Here is an 18,449-nt window from a genome sequence, read left to right on the forward strand (position 1 = left end):
TCTGCCAATGGACCTTTAGGGTGCTTCCATATCCTAGTTATTGTAAATAGTGCAGCAATGAACATTGAAGTACATGTGTTTTTTCAAATTATGATTTTCTCTGGATATAGGCCCAGGAGTGGGATTGCTGGATCCTCTGGTACCTCTATTTTTAGTGTTTTAAGGAACCTCTATATTGTTCTCCATAGTGGCTGTACCAATTTACTTTCCCACCAACAATGTAAAAGGCTTCCTTTTTCTCCACACCCTCTCCAGCATTTAGTTTGTAGATTTTTTGGTGATGGCCATTCTGGTGGGTGTGAGATGATACCTCATTGTAGTTTTGATTTGCAGTTCTCTAATAATTAGTCATGATGAACATCTTTTCATGTGCCTCTTGGCCATCTGTGTATCTTCTTTTGGAAAAATGTCTATTTAGATCATCTGTCCATTTTTTGATTGGGTTGTTTGGTCTTTTGATAATGAGCTGCATGTGCAGTTTCTGTATTTTAGAGGTTAATTCCTTGTTAGTCACTTCGTTTGCAAATATTTTCTCCCATTTTGTGAGTTGTCTTTTCATTTTGTTTATGGTTTCTTTTGCTGTGCAAAAGGTTTTAAGTTTAATTAGGTCTCACTTGTTCATTTTGCTTTTATTTTCATTACTCTTAAGAGGTGGATCAAAAAAGATCTTGCTATGATTTCTTGCACCTCTTTCATTAGACTTATTCCCAAGTATTTGATTATTATGCCAGCATAACTGATATTTTCATTTAATATGATGTTTATTACTAATATAGAAAAACAATTAATTTTCAAGTATTGACCTTTGGTAAACTCACTAATTAAATCTAATGTTTTGATTAATGTTCTACATTTTTTGGTACACAGTCATGCTACTTGCCAATAGTGGCTCTTTTGCCTCTTCTTTTCTAATCTTTGACTTTTAAGCCTTGTTTCTTTTTCTCACTTTATTGCACTAACTAGGATGTTCATTACAGTGTTACCCAGAAGTGGAGAGTGGACACCCTAGTCTTGTTCCCAAGCCCAAGGAGGCAAAAAGCATTCAAAATTTCACTCTTAAGTTAGTTGTAGACATGTTTTGTTTTGAGGTTAGTTTTGTTTTGTTTTTAAATATCTTTTATAAGATTATGGAAGTTTCCTTCTAGTCTTAGTTTTTTGAACTGGGCTTTTTTTTTTTTAACATAAGGAGATACCAAATACTTTTTCCTTTTTTTTAATTAATTTATTTTAATTGGAGGCTAATTACTTTACAATATTGTAGTGGTTTTTGCCATACATTGACATGAATCAGCCATGGGTGTACATGTGTCCCCTATCCCGAACTGCTCTCCCACCTCCCTCCCCATCCCATCCCTCAAGGTCATCCCAGTGCACTGGCCCTGAGTGCCCTGTCTCATGCATCGAACCTGGACTAGTGATCTATTTCACATATGGTAATATACATGTTTCAATGTTATTCTCTCAAATCATCCCACCCTCACCTTCTCCCACAGGGTCCAGAAGTCTGTTCTTTACATCTGTGTCTCTCTTGCTGTTTTGCATATAGGGTCATCATTACCATCTTTCTAAATTCCATATATATGCATTTCATCCATCTCATTAAAACTGATTCAAATGCATTCTTTTTAATAGCCGAGTAATATTCCATTGTGTATATGTACCACTGCTTTCTTATCTATTTGTCTGCCAATTTACATCTAGGTTGCTTCCATGTCCTAGCTATTGTAAACACTGCTGTGATGAACATTGGGGTACACATGTCTTTTTCAATTCTGGTTTCCTCGGTGTGTATGCCCAGCAGTGGGATTGCTGGGTCGTATGGCAATTCTATTTCCAGTTTTTTAAGGAATCTCCACACTGTTCTCCATAGTGGCTATGCTAGTTTACATTCCCACCAACAGTGTAAGAGGGTTCCCTTCTCTCCACACCCTCTCCAGCATTTATTGCTTGTAGACTTTTGGATAGCAGCCATTCTGACCGGCGTGAGATGGTACCTCATTGTGGTTTTGATTTGCATTTTTCTGATAATGAGTGATGTTGAGCATCTTTTCATGTGTTTGTTAGCCATCTGTATGTCTTCTTTGGAGAAATGTCTGTTTAGTTCTTTGGCCCATTTTTTCATTGGGTCATTTATTTTTCTGGAATTGAGCTGCATGAGCTGCTTGTATATTTTTGAGATTAATTCTTTGTTGCTTCATTTGCTATTATTTTCTTCCATTCTGAAGGCTGTCTTTTCACCTTGCTTATTGTTTCCTTCGTTGTGCAAAAGCTTTTAAGTTTAATTAGGTCCCATTTGTTTATTTTTGCTTTTATTTCCAATATTCTGGGAGGTGGGTCATAGAGCATCCTGCTGTGATTTATGTCAGAGAGTGTTTTGCCTATGTTCTCCTCTAGGAGTTTTATAGTTTCTGGTCTTACATTTAGATCTTTAATCCATTTTGAGTTTATTTTTGTGTATGGTGTTAGAAAGTGTTCTAGTTTCATTCTTTTACAAGTGGTTGACCAGTTTTCCCAGCACCACTTGTTAAAGAGATTATCTTTTCTCCATTGTATATTTTTGCCTCCTTTGTCAAAGATAAGTTGTTCATAGGTTCGTAGATTTATCTCTGGGCTTTCTATTTTGTTCCATTGATCTATATTTCTGTCTTTGTGCCAGTACCATACTGTCTTGATGACTGTGGCTTTGTAGTAGAGCCTGAAGTCAGGCAGGTTGATTCCTCCTGTTCCATTCTTCTTTCTCAAGATTGCTTTGGCTATTCGAGGTTTTTTGTATTTCCATACAAGTTGTGAAATTATTTGTTCTAGTTCTCTGAAAAATACTGTCAGTAGCTTGATAGGGATTGCATTGAATCTATAGATTGCTTTCGGTAATATACTCATTTTCACTACACTGATTCTTCTGATCCATGAACATGGTATATTTCTCCATCTATTTGTGTTCTCCTTGATTTCTTTCAAGGAGGTGTTTTATCATTTTCTATATATAGGTCTTTTGTTTCTTTAGGTAGATTTATTCCTAAGTATTTTATTCTTTTTGTTGCAATGGTGAATGGAATTGTTTCCTTGATTTTTCTTTGTTTTCTCATTGTTAGTGTATAGGAATGCAAGGGATTTCTGTGTTGCAGGATTTATATCCTGCAACTTTACTATATTCATTGATTAGCTCTAGTAATTTTCTGGTGGTGTCTTCAGGGTTTTCCATGTAGAGGAAAACTCTCATCTGCAGTGAGAGTTTTACTTCTTCTTTTACAGTCTGGATTCCTTTGATTTCTTTTTCTTCTCTGATTGCTGTGGCTAAAACTTCCAAAACTATGTTGAATAGTAGTGGTGAGAGTGGGCACCCTTGTCTTGTTCCTGACTTTAGGGAAAATGCTTTCAGTTTTCACCATTGAGGATAATGTTTGCTATGGGTTATATGGCTTTTATTATGTTGAGGTATGTTCCTTCTATGCCTGCTTTTTGGAGGGTTTTTATCATAAATGGATGTTGAATTTTGTTAAAGGCTTTCTCTGCATCTATTGAGATAATCATATGATTTTTATCTTTCAATTTGCTAATGTGGTGTATCACATTGATTGATTTGTGAATATTGAAGAATCCTTGCAACCCTGGGATAAAGCCCACTTGGTCATGATGTATGACCTTTTTAATATATTGTTGGATTCTGTCTGCTAGAATTTTGTTGAGGATTTTTGCATCTATGTTCATCAGTGATATTGGCCTGTAGTTTTCTTTTTTTGTGGCATCTTTGTCTGGTTTTGGTATTAGGGTGATGGTGGCCTCATAGAATGAGACTGGCAGTTTACCTTTCTCTGCAAGTTTCTGGAAGAGTTTGAGTAGGATAAGTATTAGCTCTTCCCTAAATTTTTGGTAGAATTCACCTGTGAAGCCATCTGGGCTTTTGTTTCCTGGAAGATTTCTGATTACAGTTTCGATTTCTGTGCTTGTGATGGGTCTGTTAAGATTTTTTATTTCTTCCTGGTTCAGTTTTGGAAGGTTATACTTTTCTAAGAATTTCTCCATTTCTTCCAAGTTGTCCATTTTATTGGCATATAGTTGCTGATAGTAGTCTCTTATGATCCTTTGGAGACTCTTGGAGGGCACACACAAAACCTTGTGTGCACCAGGACCCAGGAGAAAGGATCAGTGACCCCACAAGAAATTGACCCAGACATGCCCATGAGTGTCCAGGAATCTCCAGCGGAGGCATGGGTCAGTGGTGGCCTGCTGCAGGGTCGGAGGTACTGAGTGTAGCAGTGCATGCATGGAACCTTTTGAAGGAGGTCACCATTATCTTCATTACCTCCACCATAGTTTGGCCTCAGTCAAGCAACAGGGAGGGAACACAGCCCCACCCATCAACAGAAAATTGAATTAAAGATTTACTGAGCATGGCCCTGCCCATCAGAACAAGACTCAGTTTCCCCCTCAGTCAGTGTCTCCCATCAGGAAGCTTCCATAAGCCTCTTATCCTTATCCATCAGGGGGCAGACAGAATGAAATCCACAATCACAGAAAACTAACCAAACTGATCATGTGGACCACAGCCTGGTCTAACTCAATGAAACTATGAGCCATGCTGTGTAGGACCATCCAAGACAGACAGGTCATGGCATAGAGTTCTGACAAAATGTGGTCCACTGGAAAAGGGAATGGCAAATCACTTCAGTATTCTTGACTTGAGAACCCCATAAACAGTATGAAAAGGGGAAAAGGTATGACACTGAAAGATGAAACTTCCCAGGTCAGTAGGTGCCCAATATGCTACTGGAGAAAAGTGGAGAAATAACTCCAAAAAGAATGAAGAGACAGAGCCAAGGCAAAAACAACACCCAGTTGTGGATGTGACAGGTGATGGAAGTAAAGTCTGATGCTGTAAAGAGCAATATTGCATAGGAACCTGGAATGTTAGGTCTATGAATCAAGGCAAATTGGAAGTGGTCAAACAGGAGATGGCAAGAGTGAACATCCACATTTTAGGAATCAGTGAACTAAAAGTTCTGTTATTAAGTACATACAAATTTAGGTTATGTCTTCCTTTTAAGTTGACTCTTTGTCATTATGAAATATCCTGTTTATCTAGTAATTCTTCTTGCCATGAAGTCTCTTTGTCTCCTGTTACTTAAGGCACACCAGCTTTCTTTTGGTTAGTGTTTTTGTGCTATATATTTTTCTATTTACCATATAATTAGTATTTGATTTTTTAAATCAATTCTGACATTCTTTGCCTTTCAATTGGAATTGTTCTTAGTTGCTCAGTCATGTCCAACTCTTTGTGACCCCATGGACTGTAGCCCACCAGGCTTCTCTGTCCATGGAATTCTCCAGGCAAGAATTCTGGAGCAGGTAGCCATTCCCTTCTTCGGGGGATCTTCCCAACTCAGGGACAGAACCCACGTCTCCTGCATTGCAGGCAGATTCTTTACCATCTGAACCACCATACCTTGAAATTTTGAGGGTAACACTAGAAAAATAATACAAGAATATGTAAAACTAATAGAGGATGTTTTTTGAAAACTGAGTACTAAAAAAAAGAGCAGGAAAGGAGAAATAAAGAGGAAAGAACTTAAGGATTAACTATAAAACAAATAGCACAATAGCAGATGAAACCAATTCTATTAATTACATTAAAGGCAAATAATTATCAAGGCTTGAAAATGATTCGGGATTATAATGTTGAGAATCGGGGTCTCAAGTGGATGGACATGGAGAGACTAGGACTAAAATTGTGAGGGGTGTGTGGGAAGAGAAAACATTAAGCTCAAGGTTGGAAATGAATGTTATGTGAAAACTGGGGTGTGAAAGATGAAGCAGAGGACCAGATTTGGAAATCACCTGAATGTATAACACTTCTGCTACAAATTGCATGAGAAATTAGTTTATTAGGGCACCAAATATATAAGGAGGAATATTCATTCATCTAATATTTATCAGGTGTCTACAATGTGCCTCGGTGTCCTTGGTGCTGAGGACAATACAGAGAAGAAATCAAACAAAACCCCTGCCCTCCTGGAGCTGACAGTCTCCTGAAGTCTCTCCTGGAGTATAATGGATGATTAGTGGCTGGAGTTGAAAAGACATTATTACTTGAGACAGAGGTGTGTGCAGTGTATAAGCAGAATCTGTAAAGATGCTGTTCATGAAACCTAGGAGTTGAAGAAAAGCTTGAATAAGGCAGAAATACTATATTTCAGTGGCTCCCAAACTTTTCTGTACTTTAAAATCCTGATGTCCAAGTTGTACCCCATCTCTATTACATGGTGCATGTAGGTAGGCACCAGGATCTTTCAAAGATAGCTAGGTAATTCCAAATGCAAGCAAAGTTTGGGAACCACTGTCATATTTCATCTAAATTACTATGCTATGAATTGTAAGAAAAAGAAAACTCTGTCAATTAGACACTGACAACATGCCTAAGATCCCACCAATTTTTGTTGTTGCTCAGTTGAGTCCAACTCTTTGCAACCCCATGAACTGCAGCATGCCAGGCTCCTCTGTCCACTACTATCTCCCAGAGTTTGCTGAAATTCATGTCCATTGAGTCAGTTATGCTATCTAACCATCTCATCCTCTGCCACTTTGCTTTTGCCTTCAACTTTCCCAGCATCAGGGTCTTTTCCAATGAGTTGGCTCTTTGCACCAGGTGGCAAAAGTATTGGAGCTTCATCTTTTCAGCGACAGTCCTTCCAGTGAATATTCAGGGCTGATGTTGACTGTTTTGATTGACTTTAGGATTGACTGTTTTGATCTCCTGGCTGTCCAAGCAACTCTCAAGAGTCTTCTCCAGCACCACAATTTGAAAGCATAAATTCTTCAGTGCTCAGCATTTATGGTCCAACTCTCACATCCATACATGACTACTGGAAAAAAAATAACTTTGACCTTTGTTGGGAAAGTGATGTCTCTGCTTTTTAATATGCTGTCTAGGTTTGTCATAGCTTTCCTTCCAAGGAGCAAGCATCTTTTAATTTCATGGCTGCAGTCACTGTCCACAGTGATTTTGGAGCCCAAGAAAATAAAATCTGTAACTGCTTTCACTTTTTCCCCTTCTATTTGCCATGAAGTGATGAGACTGGATGCCACGATCTTAGTTTTTTTTAATGCTGAATTTAAAGCCAGATTTTTCACTCTCCTCTTTCACTTTCATCAAGAGGCTCTTTAGTTCCTATTTGCTTTCTGCCATTAGAGTGGTATTATCTGCATATCTGGGTTGTTGCTATTTCTCCCAGCAGTCTTGATTCCAGCTTGTGATTCATCCAGCCCAGCATTTCACATGATGTACTCTGCATAGAAGCTAAATAACTGGGGTGACCACATGCAACCTTGTCATACTCCTTTCTCAGTTTGGAACCAGTCAGTTGTTCCATGTTTGGTTCTACCTGTTGGCTCCTGATGCACATAGAGACAGGTTTCTCAGGAAGCAGTTAAGGTGGTCTGGTACTCCCATTTCTTTAAGAATTTTCCACAGTTTGTTGTGATCCACAAAAATCTTTAGCATAGACAATGAAGCTGAAGTAGATGTTTTTCTGGAATTCCCTTGCTTTCTCCATGATCCAGCAAATCAATGCAAGATGCATCTAAATTTCAGAAGAGTTAAAATGGAACAATAATCAGCATCTTAGAACTGTTGAAACTCTGCAGTCACAAGTACATGGACAGCCATGGAATGAGACAATTTGATTTTCCCAGGAGTATACATGACCCTAGAACAGAATGACTAGTTGGGTGTTGAATTCAGAACAGTACATGTTGTTCAACATTCCAGTTTGTGTCAGTAAGAAAGTTAAACAAAGACGTGCCCACTGTTATGCCTCTCTCTAGATTATCTCCCTTTTCCTCAGGGACCGGGGACCAGGAACCACGAAATCCTACTGTTGCCAGATTATGAACATCAGTTCCCAGCACTACTTCCTTAGTGCCAGTAATTCTCTTTGCAAAAACTGGGCCACTGGCAGACACACATGCAGATATTACACATCTTTTAAAAAGTTTCTCGAAAGTAGCATCAACCCTGACACTTTGTAAATGAGGAACTTCCAAGTTTCAGGCTTCTAAATCAAATATTATCCTTGGACCAGCTTCTCATTGGTAAGGACAGCCAACCAGATTTTGACAGACTTCAAATATAATCTGCCTTCCCTAGTATGAAATTGGTCAGGGATCAGAGTGTAAGGATCTTAGGATAAGTTTAAACACTTGAATCTATGTTCAGAAGAATTCGTGTAAATTTTCCTCAGTTTCTTCAACCTCACCCACAGGACAGAAAGCAAGGCCTTCTTCTAGGCTCCTGGAAACAAGGTGGGGGCCAGATTGGCATTTGCTTTTCACCTTAATCACTGCACCCAGCAGCGCCCTGCACACACACGCACACACACACACTCACTCAATCAATTCAGTTTGCCAAACTGAATGAGTAATAAACAGCCTCTACCCTCAAAAAGTTCAGAGAGGTGGAAAAATGACTACCACAACATAATTAGATGCTGCCAGTCCCATCAGCTTTCATCTGTAATAAAGATTGGGTCCTGAGAAGTGTGAAAGCTATCAGCAGAACCAGCTCTACAAGTATCTCCAGAGAGCGGGCACCCACGTCGTAATAATAACCAATAACATTGTTGGAGTCCTTCCTTATGTGCCAGGCACTGCTGTGTGTGCTTTCTTTGTGTTTGTTCACTTAATTCTTCAACAACCCTGAAGCAAATGAGCCTTTTATTACCTAATAACCCCATTTTTACACCTGAGCACAGAGAGGATATGGAACTTGCTCAAGGTAACACAGCTAGTAAGTAGAGCAGGCAGGATTCAGACCTGGGCAGAGCAGCCCTGGGTCACTGTAAGTTCTACCTCCCCTACATGAGGAACGTTACACGATTTTCAAGGCCTCCTCACAGAAGCAGCCTTGAGTTCTCACAATTAGAGTCACTTCTAAGGGTCCGCTAGAAACAAATCCTTTACTGAATTAAGGCGTTACTTACCAGAAAGGGATAACAAACTCGCTAGCCAACCTCACTAGTCAGAGTAAGGGTATCAGTTCTGAGTGGCTGTCAAAGCTTGCTAAGAGCCATTGTTGTTTTTAGTCACTAAGTCCTGTCGACTCTTTCGTGACCCTATGGACTGTAGCCCACCAGGCTCCTCTGTCCATGGAATTTCCCAAGCAAGAATATTGGAGTGGGTTGCCATTTCCTCCTCCAGGGGATCTTCCCGATTCAGGGATTGAATCCTCTCCTGCACTGGCAAGTGGATTCTTTATCACCGAGCCACGTGGGAAGCCCAGTGTATCATTAAAACCAGGACCCAGGCAGTGACATCCAGCAGAGAGGGCAGAGGAGACCTTAAAGCACTGGTTCCCAAAGCTGGAGAAGCCTGATGCTGCAGAGAAGTGGGGAAGTGGGAAAAGACCGTGTGGGCCATGGCAGCAAAACACATTAGGAAATAGACCAGGGAAGCTGCCTGGCAAGCACTTGGGAACAGTCACCCTTGGGTGCCAGCGAGGTTCTGGGAAGAGTTGATCCCAGATCCACCCCAGACCCATGACAGATATTTCTAGAAGCAATGGTGGTAAAATTGGGCTCTGCTTTTGACTCAGTGCAAGAAATCAGGAATTTGCCTCTAATTATGGCACCAGGAAATAGAATGAAATTAGTCCTGGCCACAGGGAAATGAGTATAGCTGTAACCTGCTAAGCCCCCAGGCAGCCCTCCTCTCCGCTAGGGAATCCTGGGCTCATTCTCCATTGTTAGGTATGACCCAGTGGATTCTGACCAGTTGTTTTTGTACAGTTGACCCTTGAACAAGGGTTTGAACTGCATGGGTCCACTTATACACAAATATTTTTCAATAAATGCATATGATAGTTCTGCACAATTTCTGGTTGGTTGAATTCAGGAACTATAAAGTTATACACGGATTTTGAACTGCAGAGAAGTCAATGCCCCAACCCCCAGATTGTTCAAGGATCAACTGAATTTGTGTCTTCTGAGATTTGGATAGATGGTAGAGAACTCAGTTATCTTCATTCCAAACACATGGCACCACTGACAGGAAGTAGGATCTCAATAAGTGATTCTTAGAAGAATGAGCAAGTGAAAGAACAAATGAATATGGGTCAGCTGTATTTACACACACATACATGTATACATACATGTGTGTATGTGTGCATAGAACCATATATTTGTCTGGTTCTTGTGTTTGTTTTTTAATGGTTGTATCAGAGTCTCAACTGTAGTTGAAATTCTGGTCTAAACCCAGTGAAGTTTTTAGGATCCAAAACATGGATGCCGCATTTTTTGCTCTGTTCAGGTAGGAAGATGTCACTAAATCCAGAAACCCTACAAATTCAACCTCCAAGAGATGGTCGAAGCTTAACAGGCTACCCAGGTTCTCAGATGACCAAGGGCTGAAATGGCAGCACCTCAGTTACAGCTTGTGCATGCCTGGGCAGGAAGGGGGTCGTACTGCCCCGGGAGGCCTTCCACCCCTCCACACATAGCTTTGTTCCTGAGCTCAACCCAGTTGACCCCAGGGGTGGCAGGCAGGTGGCCTTCATGTGCTGTAAGTTCCTGTTTCCTGTGGGACACTTGCCAAATGGGGTTTTCAACACCCAGGAAACCTCTCCCTGTCAGGCAAGATTGCAAGGAGTATGTGTGTTAATTGCATCCCCCTCTCCCCCACCCCATAAGGCCCTGCCCTTTGGAAACTGGCCCTAGTGTTGCTGACCAGGTATTTCACAAACACCCGTTTTGTGCCAATCCGGCAGTGTTCCCACCCTGCCCTGCACACCCACACCTCTTGGCCCTGTCCCTCAGAGTCCTCTTACCTGTGACTGCTACACTAATTTCATTTCCCACATCTACAACCACAAGTTTCCTACAGAAAATTTTCCTGACCACCAAGATTCCACAGGTAACATGATAGTCTGAGCATGTTCTCACACCGTGCTGGCTCCAGGGAGCTGCACCTGGACGAATGAGAGCTCCTCACTGAATTAAATGTATCTCAATAGAAAGCAGATAATGCATCTCCCAGGCAAATACAAGATTACGGTAGATCTCAATCTGCCTTCTGTATTAGCTGGATTAAATTTAACTAAATATAAAGCAAAATCCCAATTAGTAGTGACTTAAGCACATGAGGTTTTATTTTCTCAAATAAAGGAGGCAGGGAAGTAAGCACACAGAACTGGTATGAAGCTCTTCCCAGCTTTTGCTGCTGGGTTGACCCCCATCCTTAGGTCTAAAAAGGCTGCCAAAGCTCCAGACATCATGTTCCGGGCAGCAGCAGACTTACCAGAAGTGGTACACAGTACCTTCACATGCATCTCACTGAGTAGAATTTAGTCACATATTCACACTCAGCTCCAGCGGAGAGCAAAGGCTAAAGGAAATATAGACTGTATTCTGGGAATCCAGAATGTAGAACTGTTTATAAGACAACTGGACTCATCTCTTCAAAGTTGACTGCTTTAGATTTTAAAAGGCTCAAGAGACATATAGGTGAGGCTTAGATGGTAAAGTGTCTATCTACAATGCAGGAGACCTGGGTTCGATGCCTGGGTCGGGAACATGCCCTGGAGAAGGAAACGGCAACCCACTCCAGGACTCTTGCCTGGAAAATCCCATGGACGGAGGAGTGTGGTAGGCTACAGTCCATGGGGTCACAAAGAGTCAGACATGACCGAGCGACTTCACTTCACTTTCACTTTTCAATATATTTATTGAATGGTGAGAAGACTGGATCTGTTGGAAACAAGGTATAATGTAGGAATTGTTTTTTAGTCACTCATCTGTGTCCAACTCTTTGCAACTCCATGGACTGCAGCCCACCGGGTTCCTTTGTCCATGGGATTTTCCAGACAAGAATACTGGAGTGGGTTGCCATTTCCTACTCCAGGGAATCTTTCCAATGCAGGAGTTGAACTTGCTTCTCCTGCATTGCAGGTGGATTCTTTACCACTGAGCCACCAGGGTAGCCCCTAGGTGAGAGTTGATTGATGCCAGAAGTTATTTTTAGGACGATAGGGAAGCCTGGAATATGGACTGAATGTTAGATGATATTAGAAAATCATGGCTAAATTTCATAGGTGAGATCACAGAGTTATGTTTTCAGAGGAACATATTCTTATTTTTAACAGACAGAAGCTACAAAGTACTTAGGAGTGAAGTGTCCTGACATCTACCACTTCCTTCAAAATGGTTCATCAATCTCTAAAAGAGGAGCAGCTATCCGGCTGAGTTGTTCAACCTCTGCCTGGCACTGGGCCCCCCTAGGAGACCATCCTGTGAGTCTGAGAGCCGCAGGCCTGGAGGGCAAGACCCAGGTCTGAGCAGCCTGCATGGAGCTGGCTGTGGGGCTCATGGATCTACTTAAAAAACCTTTACATGGTACTTAGTATGTGAAACATGGGTCTATAGGTGCTTTACAAATATTAACTCATTTACACTTTATAATAACTCTGTTACAAAAATGTTTTTGGTATTCTCAAATTAAGGTGAGGAAACAGAGGCACAGAGAGCTTAAGCAACTTGCCCAAGATCACACAGCTGGCATATGCCCATCAGGGTTCCAAACCAGGCAGTCTGTTCTTAACCAAAACACTGTGCTGACTTTTCTTTTTTTAAATTGAGGTAAAATTTGCATATTATAAAAGTAACCATTTAAAATGTACAGTTCAGTGGCATTAAGTACATTCACAATGTTGTACACCCATCACATCCCTCTAGTTCCAAAATATTTCATCTTCCCAAAGGGAAACCCCATATCCACTAGCAGTCACTCCTCATTCTTCCCTCTCCCCCACCCTTGGCAACGTCTAATTACTTTTTGACTCTTGGGTTTGCCTGTTCTAGATATTTTATATAAATTGAATCATACAGTAAAAAAACAAAATGGTTCATCAAAATCAAAGTATGTATATATAGGTTAAAAAGTTGATAAGAAAAGCACAGAAAAGATAGAATTACTGAGTCTGAGTGAAGGGGGTATGGATATTTGTCACACTCTTCTTTCAACTTTTATTATGTCTGAATGTCTTATAATAAAAATTGGGGGAGGGCAATTCTCTATTTGGTTTAACTGTTCTAGTCTTTTCATGTGAAGTTGACTGCCTCTTGGTAACAGGAATGCTGTTCCTGTCAGCACTGTGGAGCCAATCAGTTCAGAGGGTCTGCAGTTAGTGGGTTCAATCTCTAGTCAATTAAATTTGGATTTCAGACAAACAAGTAAATTTTTTATAAGCCCCAATTATTGCATGGGATGTATTTATACCAAAAGCTTCTTCATTGTTTATCTGGAATTCAAATTTAACTGGACACCCTGTTGTTTTCACTTGTTTTACTAAAACTGGCAACTCTTCTAATGAAGAGAATGAACGTGGCATAAGTAATGGTGTTTGACTGCCAGGTGGTTGTTGTTTAGTCACTAAATTGTGTCTGGTTCTTCTGCAACATTGGAAGGACTGATGCTGAAGCTGAAACTCCAATACTTTGGCTACCTCATGCGAAGAGTTGACTCATTGGAAAAGACCCTGATGCTGGGAGAGATTGGGGGCAGGAGGAGAAGGGGACGACAGAGGATGAGATGGCTAGATGGCATCACCGACTCGATGGACATGAGTTTGAGTAAGCTCCGGGAGTTGGTGGTAGACAGGCCTGGCGTGCTGTGATTCATGGGGTCGCAGAGTTGGACACGACTGAGCGAGTGAACTGAACTGAACTGAATTTCTGCAACTCCATGGACTGTAGCCCGCCCAGCTCCTCTGTCCAAGGAATTCTCCAGGCAAGAATACTGGAGATGGTTGCCATTTCCTTCTCCAGGGGATCTTCCTGGCCCAGGGATAGTACCTGCATCTCCTGCATTGGCAGGTGTATTCTTTACCGCTGACTCATCAGGTAAGCCCTGTGACCGCCAAGACTAGGTCATAAAAGGCGTCGTAGCTTCTACCTTGCACTAGATCACTCGCTCTAGAAGAAAGCAGATGCTCTGGTGTGGAGACACTCAGATAGCCCTTCGTGCCAATAGCCAGCAACAGCTCCCGAGCCACATGAGTGAACCACTTCAGAAGTGAATCCTCCAGCCCCAGCAGAGCCTCAGGTGACTGTGGCCCTGGCCAACCTCATGGGAGACCCTGAGCCAGAGCCACCAACTCCTTTGCTCCTGAACTCCTGAGCCGACACTGTGTGGGAGAGTAAATGATGGTTGCTTCAACTGCTACATGTTGAATCTTCAAGCTCAGTCCTGGCTGGCACTGTGGTTCCTACAAAATGTTCCCCACCTCTACAGGGCTCTGAGCTTTGATCACTAGACCCCATTCAGCCACCTTATTTCAGACCAATCAAGTGCCCAGGGCAAGTTACTATGAATGCTTTTTTATAAAAAGTAATGACAGGACTTCCCTGGCAGCCCAGCAATTAAGACTTTACGCTTCTGCTGCAGGGAACATGGGTTAAATCCCTGGTTGGTGAGCTAAGATCCTGCATGCCACACAGTGAGTCAGCAGGGGCGGGGGGGTTGGCAGGGAAGTAATGGCACATAGACTCTTATCCGTAAAAGAAGATGGACTTTTGAGGGAGAAGAAAAGGGGCTAATAATACTTTTCAGAGGTCCTGTGAGGCCCTTTACCTTCATTTTAGCTGTGAATCCAGGCCTGGTAATACCTATTTGCAGGACTTTTGTGACAATTAGAAATAACATTTATTAGGAGAGTAGGATGTGCTGACCCATAACCGCACTTAGTATTCAAGCCTCAGAACAGCCTTCTGAGATGGGTCTCTTTTTCTCCCCATTTTACACACTGGGAGACGGAGGCACACAAAACTTACATGAATGCCCACAGCCAGAGGAGAGACCAGCAGGGCCGCCTGAGACAAGTGAGAATGAGTGAACCCAGGGAAAGCTACACCCTGTCTGTTGACCTTCCCTGCAGGTCTTAGTTGAAGTCTCTTCTTTCTCTCAGACACACACACACACACACACACACACACATCAGTGTGGCAAGCACTTTGGCTACAGCCCAAAGTGGCTTGCTATAAACCCACAGTTCCTTTTTTTTCTTTCCTCCAAGGAAGAGACATAATAAAAGCTATCCTCAATGAGAAAGTGGAGAAGGAACAAGTTTATTTCAGAGCAGTACTTGAAAACCCCCAGTGTGAAGCAGCCTAGGAGGAAAGGGGCCCTTTTTTTTTTTTTTTAATTTTTAGGGGCCCTCTCTTACAAAGTTGCAGGAAAGGATAAACTGAACAATGCTCTCTAATGGCAATCTGGCAGAACTATCAACATTCTAACCTTGGCCTGAGCAATAACCATTTCTGGGAATCTTTTCTACAGAAATTCTACTGGAAAAGCCCAGAGATACACAAAAAGAGACACCCTGCCATGCTGTCTGTGACTGAAAAACAAAACAGCCTACCTGTCTACCCACAAGCAAATATTGATATATCTGTGCTGAAGAAACCGAAAGGGTTGTTAGAAATGTAGATTGAAGGAATGGACATTGAAGGACTCCATGATCGTATGGAGAAAAAAGAAAGTTGCAGAATAAGATTTAATTTACTAATTATATTTAACTAAGCTGGAATCAAGATTGCCAGGAGAAATATCAATAACCTCAGATATGCAGATGACACCACCCTTATGGCAGAAAGTGAAGAGGAACTAAAAAGCCTCTTGATGAAAGTGAAAGATGAGAGTGAAAAAGTTGGCTTAAAGCTTAACATTCAGAAAACTAAGATCATGGCATCTGGTCCCATCACCTCATGAGCAATAGATGGGGAGACAGTAGAAACAGTGTCAGACATTTTTTGGGGGGCTTCAAAATCACTGCAGAGGGTGACTGCAGCCATGAAATTAAAAGATGCTTATTCCTTGGAAGGAAAGTTATGACCAACCTAGATAGCGTATTAAAAAGCAGAGACATTACTTTGCCAACAAAGGTCCGTCTGATCAAGGCTATGGTTTTTCCAGTAGTCATGTATGGATGTGAAAGTTGGATGGTGAAGAAAGCTGAGCGCCGAAGAATTGATGCTTTTGAACTGAGGTGTTGGAGAAGACTCTTGAGAGTCCCTTGGACTGCAAGGAGATCCAACCAGTCCATCCTAAAGGAGATCAGTCCTAGGTGTTCATTGGAAGGACTGATGCTGAAGCTGAAACTCCAATACTTTGGCCACCTCATGCGAAGAGTTGACTCATTGGAAAAGACCCTGATGCTGGGAGGGATTGTGGGCAGGAGGAGAAGGGGACAACAGAGGATGAGATGGCTGGATGGCATCACCGACTCGATGGGCATGGGTTTGGGTAGACTCCAGGAGTTGGTGATGGACAGGGAGGCCTGGCGTGCTGTGATTCATGGGGTCGCAAAGAGTTGGACACGACTGAGCGACTGAACTGAACTGAATGGGAAATTGGCAAGGGATGCAAGCAGCAGCACTTTGAGTCCTCTGAATGTCTCCGACGTCTTCCTCCTCCAGTCAGAGAAAGCTCTGCTTTTATTTTTTTTTCTTTTCTTTTTTTTTTTCATTTATTTTTATTAGTTGGAGGCTAATTACTTTACAATATTGTAGTGGTTTTTGTCATACATTGACATGAATCAGCTATGGAGTTACATGTATTCCCCATCCCAATCCCCCCTCCCACCTCCCTCTCTACCTGCTCTCTCTGGGTCTTCCCAGTGCACCAGGCCCGAGCACTTGTCTCATGCATCCAGCCTGGGCTGGTGATCTGTTTCACCCTAGATAATATACATGTTTCGATGCTGTTCTCTCAAAACATCCCACCCTCGCCTTCTCCCACAGAGTCCAAAAGTCTGTTCTGTACATCTGTGTCTCTTTTTCTGTTTTGCATATAGGGTTATCATTACCATCTTTCTAAATTCCATATATATGCATTAGTACGCTGTATTGGTCTTTATCTTTCTGGCTTACTTCACTCTGTATAATGGGCTCCAGTTTCATCCATCTCATTAGAACTGATTCAAATGAATTCTTTTTAATGGCTGAGTAATATTCCATGGTGTATATGTACCACAGTTTCCTTATTCATTTGTCTGCTGATGGGCATCTAGGTTGCTTCCATGTCCTGGCTATCATAAACAGTGCTGCGATGAACATTGGGGTGCACGTGTCTCTTTCAGATCTGGTTTCCTCGGTGTGTATGCCCAGAAGTGGGATTGCTGGGTCGTATGGCAATTCTATTTCCAGTTTTTTAAGGAATCTCCACACTGTTCTCCATAGTGGCTGCACTAGTTTGCATTCCCACCAGCAGTGTAAGAGGGTTCCCTTTTCTCCACACCCTCTCCAGCATTTATTGCTTGTAGACTTTTGGATAGCAGCCATCCTGACTGGCGTGTAATGGTACCTCATTGTGGTTTTGATTTGCATTTCTCTGATAATGAGTGATGTTGAGCATCTTTTCATGTGTTTGTTAGCCATCTGTATGTCTTCTTTGGAGAAATGTCTGTTTAGTTCTTTGGCCCATTTTTTGATTGGGTCATTTATTTTTCTGGAGTTGAGCTGCAGGAGTTGCTTGTATATTTTTGAGATCAATCCTTTGTCTGTTGCTTCATTTGCTATTATTTTCTCCCAATCTGAGGGCTGTCTTTTCACCTTGCTTATAGTTTCCTTTGTTGTGCAAAAGCTTTTAAGTTTCATTAGGTCCCATTTGTTTATTTTTGGAAAGCTCTACTTTTAAAGGGACAATAAATGACCTCTTCCCTTGAAGGTTTTAAAGTTTTAACAAAATGGTCTAAAATTGTGTGTTTGGTCTGTCCAAAATTTTGTCTGTGAATGTAGGTGAAATACATTAACACCAGAAATAAAAAGCATATATCCATACAACTTTGAACCTAGTAGACTCTCAATAAGTAATTATCTAGTAAAGATTTTAAAATTAAAATAAATAAATAAGGGGGCTTGTGTGATTAGATGGGGCTTCCCAGGCGGCACAGTGGTAAAGTATCCACCTGCCAATGCAGGAGACACAAGAGACACAGGTTTGATTCCTGGGTCAGGAAGATCCCCTGGAGGAGGGAATGGCAACCCACTTTAGTATTCTTGCCTGGAAAACCCCATGGACAGAGGAGCCTGGCAGGCTACAGTCCATGGGGTCGTGAAGAGTCGGACACAGCTAAGCAACTAACATTTAACAGCTATGGGTATGTGTTTGCAAATACAAAGAAAAATGTCTGGAAAAATCTAGACGGATATAAAAGTTATTGTGATTATCTATGAGATGTGGAATTGTTTGAGGGAAGGAGTGGACGACACTTATTTGGGGACTATACTGTTTAATTTATGAATAGGTATTATCGTCATACTACGACTTTTTTTTTAACGGTGTTTATTTTTGTTTTTTAAATACTTTGGTTGCGCGGGGTCTTTGCTGCGCACTCGGGCTTTCTCTAGCTGGGGTCGGGGGGGGGTGTTGGTACTCTTGGGTGGCACAGGCTTCAGTAGTTGTGT

General features: G+C 41.7%; 1 protein-coding gene across 3 annotated transcripts in view; it reads left to right on the plus strand.

Annotated features, from left to right (window-relative positions):
* TXNL4B (thioredoxin like 4B) overlaps positions 1-18,449 on the plus strand; it is a 53,206-nt gene that overhangs the window by 25,404 nt on the left and 9,353 nt on the right. The gene's annotated exons all lie outside the window — the stretch shown is intronic.

The sequence above is a fragment of the Cervus elaphus genome, chromosome 4 (assembly GCF_910594005.1).
Source record: "Cervus elaphus chromosome 4, mCerEla1.1, whole genome shotgun sequence".
NCBI lineage: Eukaryota > Metazoa > Chordata > Mammalia > Artiodactyla > Cervidae > Cervus > Cervus elaphus.